Source organism: Equus caballus, chromosome 26 (genome assembly GCF_041296265.1).
Source record: "Equus caballus isolate H_3958 breed thoroughbred chromosome 26, TB-T2T, whole genome shotgun sequence".
In the NCBI taxonomy this organism is placed as follows: domain Eukaryota; kingdom Metazoa; phylum Chordata; class Mammalia; order Perissodactyla; family Equidae; genus Equus; species Equus caballus.
Window position 1 is genome coordinate 38,048,280 of NC_091709.1, and position 22,406 is coordinate 38,070,685.

Consider the following 22,406-nt stretch of genomic DNA (forward strand, 5'->3'; position numbering starts at 1 on the left):
GATAAAAATATTTTGCCTTGGTTGAGCTCCCTCCTCATTGTCCTGTTACCATGCTTGCCTTGCCAAATTTCAGTCCCACTCCTGTTCACAGGTTCTAATTATTGGAGGTTACAAAACCAGGCCAACTGGTCCCACTACAGAAAAAAATCCTATATAACTTCAGATGAGTCTTCAAGGCTTCTGGGTCAAACTTCCATTCACTTATTTGTTGCCTCTGCAGACATTTCATGCCGTTTTACGTCCCGAGTCTTCAGTCAAAGCAGACAACCTCAACTTCTACTTTATAAGACTATCAAGGCCAAGGAACTTGAATTCATTTCTCCCCTGTGTACTACAACATTTTTCTGAATCTTGACTCATTCTTGGCTCTTTCTCTATCATGTCAATGAGAAGCATCCTTCCTCCTTCCCAAACTTAAAGCCTTCATTTGTTCCGTCAGTTCTGGTCCCTCCTGCCTCCTCCAAGGCCTTATTCCATCTTATAATGACTCCTACTTATAATTTTTGTTATTGCTGTTGCAATATACATTGCTTCTCTGATTCGTAAAAAATTGCCAAAATTATCTGCATCGTGAAAACACATAAAGATAGAAAAGATAAGGGTTATAGAGTACCAATTTAGGAGGCTCAACATTCAATTACTAGGGTTCCAGAAAGAAGAGAAGTAAATGAAGGGCAAGAGATTGGAGATGCTAAAAAAAGCATTCTTGGAGTCTAAAAGGATGAGTCTTCAGATGGGAGAGAACTCACCAAAGGAAGACTAACATGAATAGAGACCCAATGTAGGCACACCTACAAAGCGTTTCAGAATATCAAAGAGGAAGAGAGATGTTTTAGGAGAGAAAAAAGTGAGTCACCTACAGAAGTGTGCAAATCACACTGACATCAACCTTCACATCAGCAAAACCAGACCCTGGAAGACCATGAGCTTTCCCTCCAAGTTCGAGAGGAAACAGTGCTCACGATAGAATTCCTCATGCAGAGAAATTAGGGCTCAAGTGCGAAGGTGAAATACATATATTTTAAGATATTTTCAAGAAATCAGACAGTTTACTTTTTGTCCTCTCTTTCCAGAATGGGAAATGTGAATAACAGCATGTTTCCCATAATTGAGAAGATACAAAAACTCAAGACTATATTAAATCACATGACACATGGGGAAAAAAACCCCCAGAAACCCGAAGGAAAATTAAAATGCTATTCAAAAACGTCAGGTCTAAATATGAAGTAAAGCATAACAGGACACAGTTTTAAGCTGACAGCTTTCTGAGTGTGTAAAAGGAGTATCCATTTGCCTTTGATGCTAAATACATTCTCTTCAAGTGCCTCCTGGGTCGTGAAATTGGACCTACTTAGAAGGAAACATGATCCCAACCAATAGCTTGACCCAGCATTGAAGAATATTTTTATAGCTATAATAGCATAAACCCTACTTCCCGATTCTCAGGTTTTAGAATCAACTTATGAGTAAAACATAGATAACGGTTACAGCATAGAATGTTAATGTTAACCACCTAAATGAAAAATGATGGCTGCTGGAAGGTGGAACTGGATAGGCGGAAGGGAGTCAAGAAGAAATGAGAGGAAAAGGAAGATGGAAACTCTCGATTCCAGAATCTGAGGGGATCTGCTCCAACTGGTCCATTTATATCAAATGACTTTTCGAACAGCATCGTGGGTCACTCCACGAAAACTGGTCCTGGGCTTTTCAGAGAGGTGGTCAGAGTGAGCCTCTCTCTGCAACAGCTCCCTGGCCACCATTGCCATCCTTGCCTGGGTGGCCCCAAATGGCCCGGGCCCACCCTCAGCATGGACAGCGACACTCCACAGGAAAATGCACAGTTCTTCTCCTTGTCCCTGCCTGGAACTGCCACACTCAACCTGCTAGTCATAGCATTTCCCTCTTCCTGACTCTCCTCCTTCTCTTCCTCCCTCCCTCTCTTCTCTCCCAATTATGAAGCTTCTTGTACATGCCAAACATCATGGCTTGCTCTTGAGGTGAGCCCATCTTAAACAAGGTCAGACCTAAGGCCCCAAGAATCTATGCCTGGAGGTGACAGAGAACATGTGCCATAAAAGTATTTTCTAAAAGGCGTTTAACATAGAAAGATCAGAGATTAGGACTTCCTAAGCATAATTCCACTAACCAGAAGGACTGAGCAAGAAATCTGCCTGCAGAAACACAGAAGAGTAGATGAGACAGCATTTTGCTGAGGGACCCTCCAACTCATCATCTCATGCAATCCTCACATCAACTCTTTGAGGTAGGCGTCATTTTAAGGATGAGGAAACAAAGTCAAAGAACTTGAGTTGGCCCAGTCCAGGCCTGGGTAGCACCAGAGTTTGGGTTCTTTCCATCACACTGTCTGGGATCGTTAACTCTTGGTTACTGTGAGTGAGCGAGAGAGCCAGGGTCCTACAAAAGTCTCTAAATGCTGCACCCCAGATGTGATGGCTGGAGAAGAAGTATAACGTGTCAGAGAGCTCGAGGAAGATTCTGATTCGAGTCCAAGAGCTCAACAATGAGGCGCACCTTAGATGCTCCCTCAGTGCCACCCAATGATAAACTTCCATGACTCCGTAATTGGCCTCCTAGTTCTTCCTTCTGTTTCCCAACACCATGAAGGGTTTTGTCCTGTCTTTGTCATATCAGTGTGATAATCAAGTCTGGGAGCTCTGCAGGCTCGCACCTGCGCTGCTCCAGCCTGGGGGCCATGTCCTCTCCCTGACTTGTTGTTTCCAGCAATGAGAACTGGGGCCTCTCGGAGGGCAGGGCTCTGGACAGCTTCCAGAGGAGCCTGTGACAAGGAGAAAAGGGCCTCTGGGACACCATCCAACTCAGACACAAGCGAAGTGTGGGGTGGGCGGCTGTTAGGAGTTACAGGCTCAACGGACCTCTCCTTTTACTTTAAATCCGTCTATGAATGTCCTGTGTGCTCTTAAAGTCAGCCTTTCTTTTTAAGGAAGAATGATGAATTTTATTAAAAACGAAACCAAAACCAGCCAGCAAGTATGGTCTTTAGAAGGAATAAATTGCTTTTGATTGAGAATAATGTACTAGCCCTGGAAGTCTGCATATTTTGGTAAATACACATGAATGTTTTAAAGTCTAAACTGGGCAGATTTCCAGGGGACCTAATTGCTGCTTGGCAGGAAATCTATCGCAGTCAAATGAATTTTATAATACAAATGGCTGGGGGACGGAGAAGACCCGAGGAGACCTAATGAATTCTGTTTTCCCCTTTGGTTCAAGTATACGACTTGGTTTTTAAACAACTTGCTAACTCATTCATTCATTGATCAAACACTTATTAATACCATAACATGGCAAGCAACTGGGCTAGGACCTGGCAGGACTAAGAGAGTTTCTTCATTGGAGAAGATCAGAAGTTAGTTGGGAAGAGAGATGACCTCTACTGAGAAAAGGCTATCTGGGATGAACAGACTGAGCACAGAGGATTTTTAGGGCAGTGAAAATACTCTGTCCGATACTATAAGGGTGGACACATGTCATTTGTCCAGACCCATAGAATGCACACCACCACACTAAGAATGGGCCCTAATGTAAACTACAGACTTTGGGGGATTATGACGTGTCAGTGTAGGTTCATTGATGGTAGCAAAGGTGCCACTCTGGTGCGGGATGTCGATAGTGGGGGAGGTTGTGCCTGTGTGGGCGTAGGGGGTATATGGGAAATCTCTGCACCTTCTGCTCAATTTTGCTGTGAACATAAAACTGCTCTAAAATATGAAGTTGATTTTAAAAACGATTTTAAAAAGCTATCCAAAGGAACGGCAGGGGTCAATTAGATGCAGAAGTGGGGGGAAGCATCCCAGGCAGAGCCAACAGCAGGCCGCATTCCATCACACAGCCCTCCGCTGTGTCTGGGGACCCCAAGTGGTTCTGCACCCCTCCATTAACATCCCGTATTAGGGAATGGGGCAGAGATAGAAGCAGTTGCCAAAGGAAAGGCCTTTTTCGCAAAGTAAGGACTTTGAACTTTAGCTTATAGAAAATGGTTCAGTGCGGAAGAGTTGTTCAAAGCAGGGTAGTGAAATAAGTAAATAGTTCTTCAGAGAGGTCTCAGGGAGCAGACCACAGGTAGATCGGACATGGCCAGAGCAGAGCAGGCAAGCTAGGAGGGAGGCTTTGCAGGAACCCAGGCAAGAGGCAGTCTAAGAGACTGAATTACGGCCCTTGTAGTGGGGACAGGAAAGTGGAAACAGATGGAAAGCAGGGTTAGATGTGAAATCGACAGAACTTTTGGCTGAATAAATGAGGATGAGAGAGAAGGTGTCAGCAACGTCTCCTCTGTTTTGGGCATGAACAACTGAGTGGATGGGAGAGCACAAAAGAAGAACAGGAAGTCCAGGAGTGAAGACGATGGCCTAGGTTTGGACACACGGAGTTTGAAATGCCCGCAGAGCGTCCAAGTGGAAGGTCCACTGAGAAGGGGCTAGCTGGGTGTGGAGCCCGGCAGAGGGGTCTGGGTGTGTCAGCACGCTGTTCAAAGTGGTTGAATAGGATAAGGAAGCCCAGCCAGCCGAGGTCAGAGTCCTGAGGACAAGCAACTGTGGAAGCGATAATTCAAAATTGTGAAAGAGCAAGATGTGTGCTACGGGATAGATTTTATATTGTCCTTGACCCTTGTATCTGACTACATACTTCATGATTTTTCCCCCCAAAATATATGATTTGGGTAAACAAATGAGGATATCATACTGCACTTCATGTTAAAGGAGTACCAGGGATAGGCACAATCTGGAAAAATACGTTTCTACCTATTTGATCTGGAAATAAGTCAGAATATGAGAAATTCCAGGAAGGGGAGGGATGGAGGAAAGACATCAGAATTATCTTGCAGGAGGAAATGAAGAAATGGATTACATCATAGGTTAGTAGGTCTCCTGCTGTGAGTAACAATTATCCAGACCACCTAGAAATCTGAGACAAACCAGATGACGTGCTCTTATCATGTCTCAACTGAGCCAAATAAGTAATCAGATAGCTCGTGCCCCATCCGAAGCCTATTGGACAATCATTTAAAAGTGGGCCATTTAACTGATGCCACTGACAAGTAAAGATCATTGGTGAGGGCAAGTGAACTGGTTGTCTGAGAGCAGGACTCCCAGGCACGTTGCTGTCACTGGGCGGCAGGTAGACTGGACAGATCAGCTCTATTTCAGAGCTAAGCCCTAGCATCCGCTCTGGTCTTCTTGGGCCCTGCCTGGGCCCTGGGGAGATGGGTCTTCCCAGAGCGGGAGAGACGGCTTTGTAGATGGCCCTGAGAATCTCCTGAGCCTAGTGGGTCCTTCCTGACCAGAGACTTTGCAGGAGCCTCGGGCATGTTACAGAACGTTCCCAGGAGTGGTCTGCATGACCCTGCACACAGTGCTTTGGTCATCAGCCTCCGCTGGCCACCCTCTCAGGCTCTGTTCACACTGATGCCCTAGCAAGAGCAGAGCTGGGCTTCTGGTCCCAACTCTAACACTGACTAGTTGGGTGACCCCATGCAAGCTCACCTGGCACTTGGGTCCCAGGTTCCTCACCTGAGAAACAACAAAAACAGCAAGCAAACAAACACAAAACGAGCGAATGGAAAAAAAGAAGGATTTGTGTTCAATGATTCTCAAATGTGGGAACTTCGGAGATCTTTAGCCTGGCTGTTTAGGAACCACTCGGGGAGCTTGTTACAAATGCAGTGCTAACGTTGACCCTGGGCCTGGGATAGCACTGGGGTATCTGAATTTTTAATAAGCTCTCTGGGTGACTCTGATAAACAGTCAGATTTGGGAGCCACTGAATGAAATGATTACTCAAGTCTCTCCTAGCTCTAACAGTAGATGATTCAACGCATGTATTTAATAAATGCTCATGACCAGTTCCATAACCATGACCCTAAACCCAACAGTGTGGTTACCTTACACAGACATTGCTTATACTTGCTGATGAATAGCTCTTTGCTTTACAGAAAACAGAATAAAATGAATTAGTCAGGGGTCCTAAAATAGCCCTGTCTCTCGTTTCCCTTGGATGAATTTTTTCAAACTGAAACAGAGTGTCAGCAACATCCCTGAGGTGAGAGGCGGGAGGTGGTGGCTTGGCAGGTCGAGGGCCACGTGCTCTCATTCCATCTGGACCACTGGTTTGTCATGACGACCCTGAGCAGAAGAATTTTTGTTTTTTTCTTTTAAATTGCCTTTCTACTCTGTAAAATAGAACGAACAACCACCAATCTGTCTCCCCGGGCTGTTGGGAAGAACTCATATGGAATTTGCCATCAATCTGACTCTTTACAGCTAACACCAGGCGCCAGGGAACAGAGGGGAGAATGTCACATTGCATTACTTTCAGACTCAAAGCGTCTGCACTGTAATTACTTCAACAGCTCAGAATAAGAGAACCTGACCAAGGATTCCCAAGGAGAAAGGGGCTCTATTGGTTCTGCTTTCATAGGGAAGGCGAGTCCAGCTTTAGAGCATCAAGAGGCATCTTATCTATCCTCAAGTGTGCTGGAAACAGACGTCTGCACAGCCTGGTCAGCACTTGCCACTTCCTTTGGCTGAACGTGCTGGTATTCAGGCCTGATAGCGAGCAGGGTCAGTGTGAATGGAAAGAATGACAGTGTGTCCTTCCATCTTCCTGAGGCTCCGGCTGATATGGAAACCGGCTGGCGCAGGCGGCAGTGGAAAGTATGAATCCATTCTTGCCTGGGGTTGAATGACTGCAGAATAATCAGATCGGGGCTCGTGTTCACATATCACTGCAGCTCACTTAGGCTGTTATCCAGGCACGTCCTTTGGGCTGCAGGAATTATATGCTGCAACCCGAAGCAGCTGAAGAAGACAGTGCTTGCAAAAACAGGCATGGGACGGGGCGTTCTCCTGAGAACCGAAGCGGGGAGGAGGGATGGGTGTGGTGACTGCCGGTGCTAATTGCCAAACCAAGCATCCAGCAGAGCTCTCTCTGGATGCTTCTTGGCCCCTCATCTCTATGCGTGATCCTGAGAGGTGTGCAGTATTCTCCCCACTTCACAGATGAGGAAATCCAACCCCAGAGAGGTTTAATGACCTGCCCAAGGTTGCAGGGAGCAGGGATCCAAACCCGAGGCCTGTGAGTCTAAACCTGAGACCTGTGAACTTTCCGTGACGCTGCCTGTGTCCCATTCACTTACATATAAAAGTTGTTGTAAGTAAAGGAAAAGCATAGAAAGGCAAGTGACAACAGGGGACGTTTGTGAGCCAAACTGGTGAGGAGGAGGGAGAGGAGAGTTTTAGGCTAAAGCTTCAAAAATGTCTTTTAGACAAGCACTAGGAGAAGCACCCGGAAAAACAAAAGCACTGAGCAGCGAGTTGGAAGTTCTAGGCCCTTCTACAGACAGGCCCAGAGCTGCCCCACAGATGTCTTAGTCTCTGTGGGAAAGAGCAGCTGGAAACGTGTTCAAGCTGGAAAGTTTAAGTAACCAACACGTTTGAACTTACCTCCTAATTTTTTTCCAAGAGTGTCTTAGAATTGAAAAATACCTATTCTAACATCTCAATCAAATGAAGATGCTGCTTCTAGGGTCCTGACTGACCCTGCACAGTTAGTTCCAGGACTGAGCAGAGCGAGGAAGGCAAGGAGAAAAGGTTTATTAAAAAACAGAACGAGGGGCTGGCCCAGTGGCACAGCGGTTAAGGTTGCACGTTCCGCTTCTCGGCGATCCGGGGTTCGCCGGTTTGGATCCTGGGTGCGGACATGGCACAGCTTGTCAAGCCATGCTGTGGTAGGCGTCCCACATACAAAGTAGAGGAAGATGGGCACGGATGTTAGCTCAGGGCCAGTCTTCCTCAGGAAAAAGAGGAGGATTGGGAGTAGTTAGCTCAGGGCTGATCTTCCTCAAAACAAAACAAAACAAAACAGAACAAAAGAAAAGTGATTATCTCCCAGAGTCAAAGAATGAATTGATACTGCTGCTTAAAGATCTTTTCAATCTGAGGAAGTATTATTCATACCCCATCTTTCCCTTTACTTGGAAAGTTTTCCCAAATGGAAGAGGAAGAAAGAGGAGGAGGAAGAGGAAATTCCCAGCCCTCGAAGGCCCCAACTCTCCTCTCTCCATTTGCTGGATTCTGACCATGGACGTCGCAAGAAGCCCAAAAGAAAAATAGCAGTCATCCCCAGACATCAGTGCCATTGCTAACGAAAAAAAAAATCACTAAAATTGAAAAGCCTCTCTTGCATATCGGCCCTAAAAAATATTAAACACAATCAGGATACCTAGCATGACAGTTTCAATAGAGTATCACTATGAAAGAAAAATCTTAAAAAAACCCAGCAAGATCAGGAAGTGGCCTAGGTGTTGTTTGAGCGTGCACGGTGAGAGGGCGTCTCCCAGGGGCTCAGCGGCATTCTTGTGAAGCAGGTGCCTGTCCATCTAGGTCACAGAATCAGGGACCAGCCTCTTCAGTGACCTCCCGGCTCTGAATTTCTTATCCAAATGCCAACAGGGCTGCTCTCTTCCAAGCCAGACGAATCATTTAGTCTTGCACCTGCGCTGGATGTGGGGTGCAGAGAAAGGAGCCGAGTGGCTGCCAGATGGAGGTTGGTGCCATTTTAAAGTGTATCCGTGATCATGTGATTTATAATAAGAAATATGTATTTGGCCTTAGTCCTGTTTCTGGCATGAAACTCCTAAAACCTTTGGAATTTCCAAAGCGATAAGAGCATAAAGGTGTCTTTTGTTATGTTAATGAGCTCACTACGGGACAGCTCCAACCAATGGGATGGTTGCCAGGGGAACCAACAGGGTGATCAGAGGGTGGAAACTTTCAGCCCATCCCCCTGACCTCCAAGGAGGGGAGAGGGGCCGGGTCACCAAGAGCCACTGATTTAATCAGTCGTGCCTATGCAACGAAGCCACCATAAAAACCCAAAAGGCCAGGCTGTGGAGAGCTTCCGGTTGGTGAACACAGGGCCATTCGGTGAGTGGCACCCTCAGAGAGCATGGAAGCTCCGCGCCCTTCCCCATACCTTGCCCTATGCATCTCTTCCATCTGTCTGTTCCTGAGTTATATCCTTTTATAGTAAGCCGGTGATTTAGTAAGTAAATGAGTTCTGTGAGCCACTCTAGCAAATTACTCAAACCCAAGGAGGGGCCGTTGGAAACGTCAATCTATAGTTGGTCAATCAGAAGCACAGGTGACAACCTGGACTTGCAACTGACATCTGAAGTGTATGTGTGTGTGGGGGAGGAGGGAGGGCTGTCTTATAGGACTTGAGCCCTTCCCCTGTGGAATCTGACGCAGCCACTGGGTAGACCGTGTCAGGATTGAGTTCCTGGTGTCCGAGAATTGGTGGTGTAGGGAAACCCTCCACACACACACGTTGGAATTGGGTCTGGAGTCCTTAGTATCAAAGAGAGAACAACCTGATGCTGGTTTTAGGAAGAACAGTGCTAATAAATTCCTGCAGAGACTCTTTTTATTCCCACCAGTTATACTGAGGTATGACTGACAAATGAAAATTGTATATAATTAAGGCATACGACATGATGAATTGATATACAAATAGGTTGTGAAATGATTCCTACAATCAAGCTAATTCTCATATCCAGCACCTCACATAGATACTCCCTTTGTGTGTGTCGGGGGTGTCTGTGTGTGATGAGGACACTTAAGATCTACTCTCAGCAGATTTCAAGTATACAATACGGTATTATTAACTGTAATCACCATGCCGCATACTAGGTCTCCAGAACTTATTCATCTTATAAGTGAAAGTGAGTACCCTTTGACCAACGTCTCCCCATCTTGCCCACACCCCCGGGCCCCCGGTAACCACCTTCTACTCTCTATTTCCACTAGAGAGCTAAGATTACCCTAATAGTATTATGGGTTGAATTGTACCCCGTGCCCCCCCCGCCCCCCACCAAATTCATATGTTGAATTCCTAACCCCCACTATCTCAGAATGCGACTGTATTTGAAGACAGGGCCTTTAAAGAGGTAAAGAAGTTAAAATGAGGCCCTTAGGGTGGGCCCTAATCTAATCTGACTAGAGTCCTCATAAGAAGAGATGATACACAGAGGGACGTCAGACACATGCACCGGGGAAAGAGCACTCGAGGGAGGACACAGCAGGAAGGCAGCCCTCTGCAAGCCAAGGAGAGAGGCCTCAGGAGAAACCTAACCTGCAACAGCTTGACCTTGGACTTCAACCATCAAAACTGTAAGAAAATAAATGTACGTTGTTTAAGCCGCCCAGCCCCAGGTACTTTGACACGGCAGCCCTAGCGGATTGATACAAAGAGCCTCTATTTTGCTTTGAATCTGCATAGGTTGATAAACTGAGCCACAATTTACAGAGGTCCTGTGACCAGATCAGCCACTGCAGAGACATGAAGGCTAACCATTAAAAAAAAAAAAATTACACACACACGTGCACGCACACATACACACACACACACGCAAAATTCACATAGATTATGAAATCCAACTAACAGCTATTGTTTACTTCCAATTACCTCAGGACAACTTTTCTTTGAACTTCCTGCTGAAGAGCATGCACACTGCTGTTCCTGTCCAGGTTCCCGGGGACAGGGCTGGCCAAAGACAGCTTGCAAGAGCCATCTGGAGTGCCCAGCCTGCTGACTGTCATCACACAACAATGTGTTGACTTTAACCTTTTGCCTATATTCTAGAGGCAGAAAAATCTCACGCCTTATTTCAAGCAATCTCTCTTAACCTCCCTCCCTAACCCTCGGAAGATGCTGACAAATGAAAATTGTATATAATTAAGGCATACGACATGATGAATTGATATACAAATACGTTGTGAAAGGGAAATCAGAAACTCACTTAGCTAGAAACACCCAAAACGTCTCATTCAGAATGAATTCACCAGACAACTTCAAAGCAAAAATGATAACGAAAAATAAGTCACCTAACACCGGAGTGTCTCTCTTTCCTAATGTTTCTCCCATCTAAGAAAACAGATATTACCGAGGTTAAAAAAAATTTGTACTTTGTAAAAATAAGGCTTCATAATTATAGTTCGTTCTTGTGAATAACTCCTCAAATATATCCTTCCTGCAAAAGGTTTTCTTTCCCCTTCTCGTCTTCCATCGCTGACTGCAGTGGAAAATTACATTCCTCTGTGAAATATAATCCTGTTGATATTAACACCTATTAAGGTTTTCATCAAATTGCTAGGTGAGACGGTGTAATTAGGGACGGGCAAGGGGAAAATTACAAAGGATGCAGAGGACATCAGTCCAAAGGAGGTAAAGAATGAGAAGATCATAAGTTGCTTTTAACTCTGGATCATGTGTTACAAATTCAAAAGAGCTCCCAGGCCAGGCGTCGTCAAGCCGTGCAGGAGCGTGTACCTGCTTGCCTGGTGACGGAGTCTCCTTGAAAATAAACCTGTATGTTTTTTAAGTCTGACTTTCACCGGAGGATTCCTAAGAGCATCGTGAATCCAAATGACAAAATTAAATGCACACTGACCACTCGTCCCCACAGCTTCATGCAAATGTGTGCCATTAGCAACTAAAAGAAGAACTGTTTTCTGAGGACCCTGGTTTGATACGCATGGAATAGATACTACTTCTGCATGCTGAAAGAGCAGTGTTTTAAAATTTTACATAAACTGTGTACTTTGATTATTATAAAAATCATTTATAAATTATCCTGGTTTAAAACAAATGTTCCCTTTTTCTAGGAAAATTAGTAACAGAATTTCAAAAAAGTTGAATAATTTCTAAAGATTATGGAAGATTTCAACTTCACTCTTTTAACTCATTTTGGTGATTATTTATAACATTAACACCTCTGAGAGGTCTTTAGGAACCCTACTGATACACACACAAAAAGAAGCAAATTTGGGGCTAGCCTGGTGGCGGTTAATTTCGTGTGCTCTGCTTCAGTGGCTTGGGGTTCATAGGTTCAGATTCTGGGCGTGGACTTATGCACTGTTTATCAAGCGATGCTGTGGCAGGCATCCCACATGTAACATAGAGGAAGATGGGCACCAATGTTAGCTCAGAGCCAATGTTCCTCAGCAAAAAGAGGAGGATTGCCAGTGGATGTTAGCTCAGGGCTAATCTTCCTCAAAAAAAAAAAAAAAAGAAGCAAATTTATAGGCATTCCCTGAATAATGCATTAGCTACAGAGGCAGCATATGCTAAGATATTATTCTACTTTTTAATTCATGTTAGACCTTTATAAGTCAAGGATGCATATTGGAACCTTTAGAATAACCACTGAAAGAACAGTAAAGAACAGACAAATTAGTAGAAGGGGAACAGTGAAATAATGAAAAAATAAAAACTAATTCAAAAGAAGGCAAGAAAGGAAAGTGGAACAACTGGAAGATAAATAGTAAGATGACAGAAAATTGGAGAGTGGAAAAAGATGTATCATATAAATACTAATCAGAAAAAGCTGGTATAGATATACTCATATCATGCAAACAGACGTGAAGACAAGAAGCATTTTAGCAGAAAAGAAAGACATTTAATAATGATAAAAGGGCCAATCTGCCTGGGAGATATAACCATTCTAAATTTGTATGTACCTGATAATATAGCCTCAAATACATATACATATAAAGCTGACAGATCAGAAAGGAGAAATAAATCCAAATCATAGCTGGAAATTTTAACACGCTTCTCTCAGCAACTGATACAACAAACAAAACTCAGTAAGGCAAGGGATGATATGAACAACACAAATAACAAATTTAACCCAATTGACTATAAATTGTTAAGTGCACCTAACAACTGTGGAATGCACATTCTTCTCAAGTACACAGGAAACTGGCTCTTTGTTGAGCCATAAAGCAATTCTGAAAAAATGTCAGGGGACTGGGATAGAGCATCTTCTGATCACATAGTGGAATTATGTTGTGAACCAATAACATAAAAGATACCTAGAAAACCCCCAAATGTTAGTAAACAAAGCAGTGCACTTTAGAAATTACAATGGAAATCAGAAAATATCTGGAAGTGAGAGATAATGAAGATATGACATATCAAAACTTCTAAGATGCAACCAAAGCCATATTTAGAGGGAAATGTGTAGCCTTATATGCATATATTGGAAAGAGAGACTGAAAATCAACGATTTACATATTAATCTCAAAAAGCAGGAAAACAGAACGGTAAACATAGCCCAAAGAAAGTAGAAGGAAAAGAAAAAGAGTAGAAAACATTGAAATAAAAAACAAATATACAATAGGAAAAAAATAACAGTCAAGCGTGGGCTCTTTGAAAACATTAACACATTCAATAAACCTCTGACAGGACGATGAAGAAAAAGGAAAGGAAAAACAAGTTGCCATCACCAAGACTGAAAAAGGAGACATGACTATAGGTCCTAGAGATGTTAAAAAGCCTATAAAAATAGAATAAAAATTTTTCGACAACATATTTGAAATTTTAAATGAAATGGTCAAATTCCTAGAAAAATACAAGTTACAAAACTGACAGAAGAGAAAATCAATTAGGTGTATATCTATTAAAGAAATTGAATCTCTAATTAAAAAGTTTCTCACAAGAAGACCCCAGGCCCTCACAGAAGATCAGTAAAATCTTCTGAACATTTAAGTAAGAAATAACATCAATCTTACAGAAATTCTTCAATAGAAGAGATAAAAAGGGGAAGTCTTTCCACTAGTTTTATGATTTTAGCCTAACTTTGATCCTAAAAACTGACAAGGATATAAGAAAGAAAACTATTGACCTCTGGCTCTCATGAATATAGATATAAAATTCCAAAACGAAAATAATAGTAAAGCAAAACTGGAGTTATAACAAAGAACACTGCACCACAATCCGGGAAATGTCAATATGTGTATGTCAGAAGACACGTAGGAGAATGCTACAGCGGCACTGTTATGATACCCCCAAACTGGAAAACATCCAAATGGCCATCCACAGTAGAACAATTAATAAATTGTGATGTATTCACATCATAGATTAGAAACAACCATGAAAATGAACGATTACTCTATGTGTGATGGTTAATTTCATGTGTCAATTTGGCTGCGCCACAGTACCCAGATATATGGTCAAACGTTATTGTGGATGCTTCTGTGAGGGTGTTTTTGGAGATTGACGTTTAAACTGGTGGACTTTGAGTAAGCAGATTGCCGTCCCTAATGTGGTGGGCCTCATCCAATTAGTTGAAGCCCTCAGTAGAACAAAAAGGCTGACCTCCCGGAAGCAAGAGTGAATTCTGCAACATCGTGTGTCTGCTGGGTCTCTGGCCTGATGGCCTTTGGACTTGAATGGTGACATCAGCTTGTCCGTGGGTCTCCAGCCTGCTGGCCCCCCTTGCAAATTTTGGACTTGCCAGCCTCTATAATTGTGTGAGCCAGTTCCTTAAAATAAATCCCTCTCTCTATATATATACACATCCTACTGGCTCTGAACTCTGACTAATACCACATGCAACACGGATGAATTTTATGAAGATTATGGACAAAAGAAATCAGACACAAATAATTAAAAACATGTGTTTCCATTTATATAAAGTTCCAAACAAGCAAAACTAATCTCTGTCTCTAGGATAGCCTATAAACATATGTACATATTTATACATATATATATACATATATATACACACTTATAAGGGATTAGTTTTGCCTATCTATATATCTAGATCCATCCATCTATTCATCTATCTATCTGTCTCTCTCTCTCTTTCTCTCCTATTTGGTTTTGTTTCTCTGGAGAACCCTGACTAATACAGAAGTCAAGCAAACACTTTTCAATTCTTACCCATTTTCTCTGTGCTCACTAGTTTCTGTGCACACTGGCTTCATGTGTGAACACACCATGCTCTTTCTACCAGAGGCCTCTGCACCACATTCCCTTTGCCTGGACCTTACCTGGCTCTTTGCCTCCCTCAAACCTCAGCTTAAACAACTCTTCCTCAGAGAGACCTTCTGGGCTCCCATTAGGAGCCTCTTGTTCTTGTTTACCGCAGCCCCCCACTGGCTTTACTCAGAGCAGTAATCATCATCTACAACCAATACACTTAGAAAATATTATCTGTCGTTCCCGTGGGAAGGTACATTCCGTGAGGACAAAGACATGGCTTTGTTTTCCCCTGGGTCTGGGTACACCGTCAGAAGAGTTCGATAAATATTTGTTGGACGAACAAGTGAATGAATAAGCAAATGTCTACTGAGCAGGCCTCACAGGATATTAACTTCAGCACCCTGATTTACAAGGGAGTAAGGACCAGAAACCTACAGGGGAAAGTGTCCTGAATTCCCCTTCTGAACCGCATCTCTTCAACCGAGTATTTTCTCCATATTATCCTGACACATAACAAACCTCCTCCCATCCCAGCGCCGACCAGCACCTAGCACCCTGCAGGGCGCTGACATTCCAGGACGCTGTGTCTTTAGCCAGCATTTCTGCCTACGCTGGTGAAGCCAGGGACAAAGGCTGATCTGTCACATCCGTGATGGTCCCCGTGTGCAAGGCCACAGAAGGGAGGTTACAAAAGAACCAGAAGACACGTTTCCCACCCTTGAGAAGCTTGGAATCTCATGGATAAGTAAAACTATGGCCATGTCGAAACTCAGACTCTATCTAGCCAATTACTGTAGAATGAAGTGCTCAGAAAGACTGGATTGGGATGGTCTAGACATTTCTGGGCCCAACTATATTCTCTGTCTTGACCTGGGAGGTGATGATAAGTATTTATCTAGTAAAGACCAATCAAGCTGTTCTCTTATAATCTGAGGACAGGTGACGCCTGTGCAGTGTTCCAAACAAGAGACCTGCCGGGACCCACGGAAGCTATGTCCTGATGAAGAGTGTGGAAGCCAGAGAGAAGCCGGATTCGGTCCTCGCTGCCAGGGCGCCACCCAGCCAGAGCCAGTGGAAATCTGTCAGGAAGGATTCGTTCCCTCATTTGATAAATATTTATTTAGGCACCTACTGTGTACCAGGCACAGCTCCAGTGTGCAGTTCACAGTCTGGAAGGAAGAGATGGACAATAAATAATAAGTAAAACATACAGTGTGTCGTGTGGTGAGAAGTGGCACGGAGGAATAAAAAGTAGGGTGGGGGACAGGATGCAGAGGAGGGAGGTACGACTGGAACAGGATAGCTGGGGACGGTCTCCCTGAGAAGGTGACACTTGAGCCAACACCAGAAGGAGGTGAGGCAGCCAGCTATGGCTTTCTGGGCAAAAACTATCTCAGCAGGAGGGCAGCGCAGGCACAAAGGGCTGAGGCAGGAATGACAGGAGGCAGTGAGGAGGGGCCAGCCGGCTATGCTGTCCAGGGAGACATGGGAAAACCTGGAAGGAGTGAATACAGGGGAGCGGAATTAAAGCTGAGCTTCCACACAACGACTTTAAGATTACATGGGGCTTGAGCCACTGAAGTGCAATTCCATGAATTGATCTAAAGGGCTCAAGATCCCTACAAGTTGAATTTTATGATTGTCAGGTTAATACCCAGATGTCCACTATTTTACATGAGTCCACAGAATGAGCCATCACCTCGTTCGACCCATCCTCTCTTGTCCTCCCCCGGCCCCTGCCCCCAGTACAACATACGGGGTCACGGAGCAAAGCACAGCATGACTGGGGTCCGAGCTGTAGGGCGCCATCAAATGTAATGAAGATGTGCTCCCGCCCCTTGCCGCCTGCCAGAATTTCAGATCCCACACTCTTTACCAAACCTTCCTCTGTCTGGGCTTAGATAGATGAGAGACAAATGATGAGGAGCCAGAAAACCTGAGAAAACTACCCAAACTGACTCAAATGTCTGAACTTCCATCTGTAGAGAAGTTCTGCTTGGGGGAGGGGACGTCGGGGAAGCTCCCAGCCTCGCAGCACACCTGGACGTCAGGAGGAGTCGGGACCCCTCCTCTGGCCTCATCGGCAGGTAGCTCTCCTGCTGGGCTAAGGCCAACCCTACCATCGGCACCATCTTCATGATTTCAGGAGGATGGCACCCAAGCACACGCCCACACTCTGTTGGCACTGCCCTCTGATTGACTGGCTAAAAAAAGATTCGATAAAACCCAAGGATCAGTATTTAGGCTGCTGTTCTTCTGAATAAAACACTGGTCAGGAGGTGATTAAAGTTCAAGCAGGGGGGTAAGTCCCATTTTCCCAGCACTGGGATTAGATGGCAAGTCAGTCTAACAGGACAATTTGTTCCCTCACTCTCCCACACAAATCCCGGCCCCCTTTGCCACCCGAGCCGCCTTTTCCATCTAGGTGCCTGTCATTAGTCTACACTGGGACTCAAAGTCAGTAAGGAGAGAATTGTTTATCAACGCCCCCACATTAATTCGTGTAGCCTTAAAAAGTGAACAGATCCCAATCATCTATTACTTGAATTTTCTGATTCCAAAGAAAAGCATTTCTTGGCTGAGGCCGTCTTGTCCCTGACCTGATTTTCCTATATAACTTCTGTGTACTCCAGTAATTAATGCGGAGACATCGATCTACAATTACAGGAAAACCTCAACAGCTTGACTTAAGTGGAGTGCCAGGAGGACGAGGGAAGGGACGGTACTGCTGTTTCTTTTAAGCACACGTGGAACATGAAGACAGAGGACGGGCGCTGGAATCCGAGCAGTCACGAGGGCTTCAATCCACAGAAGACCCCCGAGCACAGTTACGTGCCAACGCTGACCAGTATCACAAATCAACGATGGTGGCCCTCTTTCCAAAATGAGCTAAATCTTCCCTCATCTAGATTACGATAAAATTTGACCCTGGTGTATTCAGACTAGGACTTCACAGGGTGTCCTCAACCTTGCTTTAGCTATGAAAGCAGCTCTGTATGAGATGGTCTCCTATGAGAAATCTGATCACAGAGAGAGGCATAATAGTGAAGTGCCAGTAGTTTTAAGTCAAGAATGCTCAGATGTTGGCATTTCATGTGTTTCAACGTTTAACACTAATTAGCCCTTACCCAACTCTGCTTGCATAGCGCCTGGAACTGCCGTTCAAGAACCACGCTATTTTGCAAAGCTCATATGCAAAGCTGATCCTCGCTTGGCCAACCCTCTAAGTGCCTCATCACAAATTATAAAATAATTAATGGTTATGAATAAGATCTGGCTTGTGACATGGGCTGAGATGCCAGCTTGAGTCGCAAGCTTCCTTTTAGGGAAGTCTGAAAGGATGCTAACCAAGCTGGTATTTCTGCGATCTTTTGCATTTACTAAGACTGAGAATGGCTCTAACACATGAGCCCACTTGGCCTTTCTCTTGGGAAGGTAGGGAGCAAGAAAGAGGCAGCCTGAATAGGAACAACAGTGTCTGCTTTATAGACGAAGACATAGAACCTCCAAGAGATTAAGGAACTGGGCCTCGATGAGTTATATGGTGGGCTCAGGGGCCCTCTGGCTGCTGAGCCAACTGAAGCCTGGAGAAAGGATGGGCACAGTTTTCAGAATAGGAAATAGGCTTGATAAATACACAGATGGGAAAGTGTCTGGAAAACAATCGAGGGCATTCTCTGCATGGAAGTTCAGGGCTAGTTTCTGTCTTCCGTGGGTGTCCCTTCCCACTGAATGTATGTGAGCTGCCCACTGTCGTTCCCTTGACAGTCACTGAATGAAGGTTCCTGCATACCAGGTCCAGGCCGGAGGACAGGGTGAACCACATACGGTCCCTGCCCTCAAGGAACAGGTGCACAGGCTAGAGGAGTGGCTTATGCCCTGGGCAACTGCTGCCCCAGACAGACTTATAATTCCACACTACGTGTAGGGAAAAAACTGCTAGTTTACACTTGTTTGTATTCTGAGGCTGGAGGGCTGGGGGGTGGACAAAATCTGCATTCTTATCCTATTATTCAGGATCATGGGTAGGGATTATTTTCAGAGTTGTTGCAAAATAGAAAAGGTACAAAAATGTTATGTATCAATTGATGAGTTCAGAGGAATTTCTGTCCCAACTCTTGAGTTGGAAAGTGGACCTACCTAAAATAAACAGCCGCATAGCTGGACAGGCGGAAGATACGAACTGTCCAGACGAAAGAGAACAAGTCCACAGCATGTGGGAAGACAGAACAACTTTGCAGCCTGAGACTTAACGGAAAAAAAACCCCAGAACGTTCTACAAAAGGAAGAGGAGAGGCGCCCCTTTAAGGGAGCCTCGAACCCCCTAAGGTCAGTTAGCTGCATTTGACTTGAGGAGGGGCAGCGGCGAGGCAGAGTCCAGGGCTCAGGGGCAATGATGGATGGGCAGCCGGGGACACGGGGAAGAGCAGTGTCGGGAGTCAGGGCCTCGGGGGCTGCGTCTGAATCCCAGGCAGGCTATGGTCTGCGCACGAACTCTCCAGGGCTCCTGCAACAAGTGCGCACCTCCCAGGGATGCGGCCACAAACTAAATGAGGGAGGGAGCGGAGGCAGCAGGGGGTAGTGGTTAAGAGCGCCGACTCTGGGACAAGATAGCCTGGGTTCAAATCCGGCCCCTCCCACAACGGAGCTGTGCAACATGGAGCAGGTTACTCCACCTCAGTTGCCTCAGTTACTCCATCCCTAAAATGGGGACGACGGTGGTATCCCCCTTACCGGGTTTGCGTGAGGATTCAATGCATCCACGTCTAAGCGTGCACAACAGCGCCTCGCACAGGACGAACACTGTAAAAGCGTTCACTTAAGCACACACATGAGCCAATTGCCACCGAACCAGCACACGGTAGGAGCTGAGGAAACGGTTGGGGAAAGTCACCATAGCCATTTCCCTTCTGCAGGTATGGTGGGAGGCAGGAAGAGAGGGTCCCCAGAGGGGGAGGAAAAATTTTACTTTTTTGGTGAGGATGATTGGCAACGGACATGCCAATCTTCCTCGTTTCGCTTGAGGAAGATTGGTCCTGAGCTAACATCTGTGGCCAATCTTCCTCTTTTCACCTGAGGAAGATTGTCCCTGAGCTAACATCAGTGGAAATCTTGTTCTGTTTTGCACATGGGACGCTGCCACAGCATGGCTTGATGAGTGGTGTGTACTTGCCTGCACAGGATCCCAACCTGTGAACCCTGGGCTGCCAAAGCCGAGCGTGTGAACTTAACCGCTATGCCACCGGCCAGCCCCAAAGTGACCTAGTTTTTAAGCTCGAAGAAAGTACCCCAAGGCTCTTCCCCCATCATAAAACAAAAAATGGACAACACCCGCAGAAAGAACAGAATCCTGGCAATTTTGTGTTCTGATCAAGCTGAGTTTGACCTTTTAGTAAATGACTGACTCTGCTAAGAGTGTACACAACCCATCTATTCATCATAGATTCCAGCATCCGGGGAGGGGGTCCTGAAGGCCAGGCCCTGCAGGTGGCTGCTTCCCTCTAAGCCGCTGCAGAAGCCTGTGCTGAGAAAGAGAAACACTGGGGGGTTCTCAGGCTCCCGGGAGGCCGGGGCCTCTTCCCACCTGAGGAGCTGACTTCTGAACTGGCAACAGGCTCAGACACGGATGCGCCTTCATGGCCGCTGGGATGTGCCACCCAATGGGTCCCGACAGCTCTGAACAAGCCCACTCGGGTTGGACCAGCTGTCCCCAAGGGGTTTGGGGCCCTACTGTCAGATAAACTGGCCACCACTCTGCCGAGCCGGGACATACGTGTGGTCAGGCCAGGAAAGTGGACTCTCTGGGGACACTGGTGCAGCCATCCGCATACACCCAGACAATGCCCCCCAGATACGCCTGCACTGAGTACTCTCACTGAGGGGCGGGGCGAGCGAACCTGGAGGTCCCCTGCCCTCGGAGCAGGCAGAGCCATCACCTGGGTGAAGACATTTGTGCAGGGCATCCTGGTGAGCTGGACCTCGGAGCACTTTCCCTGTATGGACTCAAGTAATCTTCACCAGAGCCCTGTGAGGGGCCGTTATCATCTTCCAGGCGAGCAAGCTAGGGATCAGAGTGGGTGAGTGAGTTGCCCAGAGTCACACTGCGAGGGAGCAGCAGAGCTGGAAGGAAACCCAGGTGGGCCGGTAGTCTTAACTGCTACGCTCTGACCAGTGACCTTCAGATGCAAGGGGAGCGTCTTCCTATCGGCCAGAAAAAGCCAAGAGCTCCTTGGAGGGGAGGTCACCCTGCTTCATGTGACTGATGGCTGGAAGGGAAAGCTAAGGATGTACCAGCAGTGGCCCCAAGTGACTGAGCCAGGAGCCCCCAGGTATGACAGGAAGGGTAGATGAAGGAGGAAGACTTCAAAGGGACACTTGAGCATCGCCGTGGTATCTTCATCACTGAGACCTGACTTCTATGCTGGAGCCCTGCTGAGGGCCTTCTGGAAGGTTCTCCGTTCTTTCTTCTCCCAGCCCACTCCCTGACTTAGCAGACCTGAGTTCTCCGTAGGTTTAGTTTAGTCATAGCGGATAGGAGCAACACGCTGCTATCCTGTTGGAAGCACGGATGTTTATAATCCTTCAGGAAAAGGACTAGAAAATACATGTGGACCAAAAGCGTACAGAACTAATATTTCCTGCGGATGCTGGAACATGAGACCAGGGCCCAACAGTGCTTTCAGTCCTGCTGCAGAGGCCAGACGCGGAACCTGGACCACCAGCCGGGAACTGGCCTCCCAGGCCCACTGCCCTGCCCTGACTGGGAAAGGACTGTGAGTGCAGAGGAAGGTGACAGCCGGAAACTCACAGCTGCACGTCGCGGAGTCAGCCCACACTCAGTGAAGGGTCAGCGGTGCTGAGGCCCGCTCACTGAGTGCTTATAGGCTGCACATCCTGGGACTTTGGCTGTCATTTAGAGAAGGAAAATGGGAGGCAAGGAGTAAAGTGAGGGTCAAGCATAGTGGGAAAGCTCAGGACGAGAACAAGGAGCCTGGCCTTCGAGGTTCAGTTTAGTCAGGAACTTGCTGTGTGATTTGGGGCTCATCTCAACCTCTCTGGGCACGCTGAGTGGCCACTAGGTCATTCTTAGTGCTCACATCCTATCCTTTCATGACATGAGGGACCCATGATGCCCAAGTCTGTAGTGACCAACCACATGTGGCTTTTTCAATTAAAAGCGATTAAACTTTAAACAAAACTAAAAATTCAGTTCCTCAGTTGTATCTGCCACATTTCAAACACTCGGTGGCTACTGCACTGGGCAGTGGAGATCCAGAACATTTCCATCCATGCAGAGTTCCATAAGGCAGCATGGAGACAGCAGATGGAGACATATGGTTCATAGAACATTCTGGAAGTCACTTCTTTAAAAGGATAACTGAATGCTGGGTTAGAGCCTACAAAAAGGCAGGGAGAGAAAGCTGGGTGTGTCTGTTGTGTGTGACCGGGTCTAGAACAGGGAAGTGTTTGTCCGATACCTGAGGGTGAGTTACGATACCACAGCGCCACGCCAAGGTTACGGTCAGTGGTGAGACACGAGCACGTTTCCCTTACAAGTTGGGTACAAGACAAGGATGCCATCTGTTGCTACTATAATTTAA

The 22,406-nt window shown here is 45.9% G+C and overlaps 1 protein-coding gene and 1 long non-coding RNA gene across 4 annotated transcripts in view; one reads left to right on the plus strand and one right to left on the minus strand.

Annotated features, from left to right (window-relative positions):
- RCAN1 (regulator of calcineurin 1) overlaps positions 1-22,406 on the minus strand; it is a 96,682-nt gene that overhangs the window by 58,494 nt on the left and 15,782 nt on the right. Inside the window, exon 1 of one of the 2 annotated variants that reach the window (XM_070252388.1) lies at positions 10,504-10,689. The exons of the other annotated variant lie outside the window; for it this stretch is intronic. The gene's annotated coding sequence lies outside the window, so the exon portion shown is untranslated. Of the gene's footprint in view, positions 1-10,503; positions 10,690-22,406 lie in introns of those variants that run through there. 2 annotated transcript variants of the gene reach the window in all.
- Positions 8,390-12,048, plus strand: LOC138920922 (uncharacterized). Of its 2 annotated transcripts, none has more exons than XR_011432946.1 (3): positions 8,390-8,583; positions 10,039-10,208; positions 10,509-12,048. It is a non-coding gene; the product is annotated as an uncharacterized lncRNA (long non-coding RNA). The 2 variants fall into 2 exon arrangements; XR_011432945.1 differs by having other exon boundaries at positions 8,411-8,583; positions 10,039-10,222.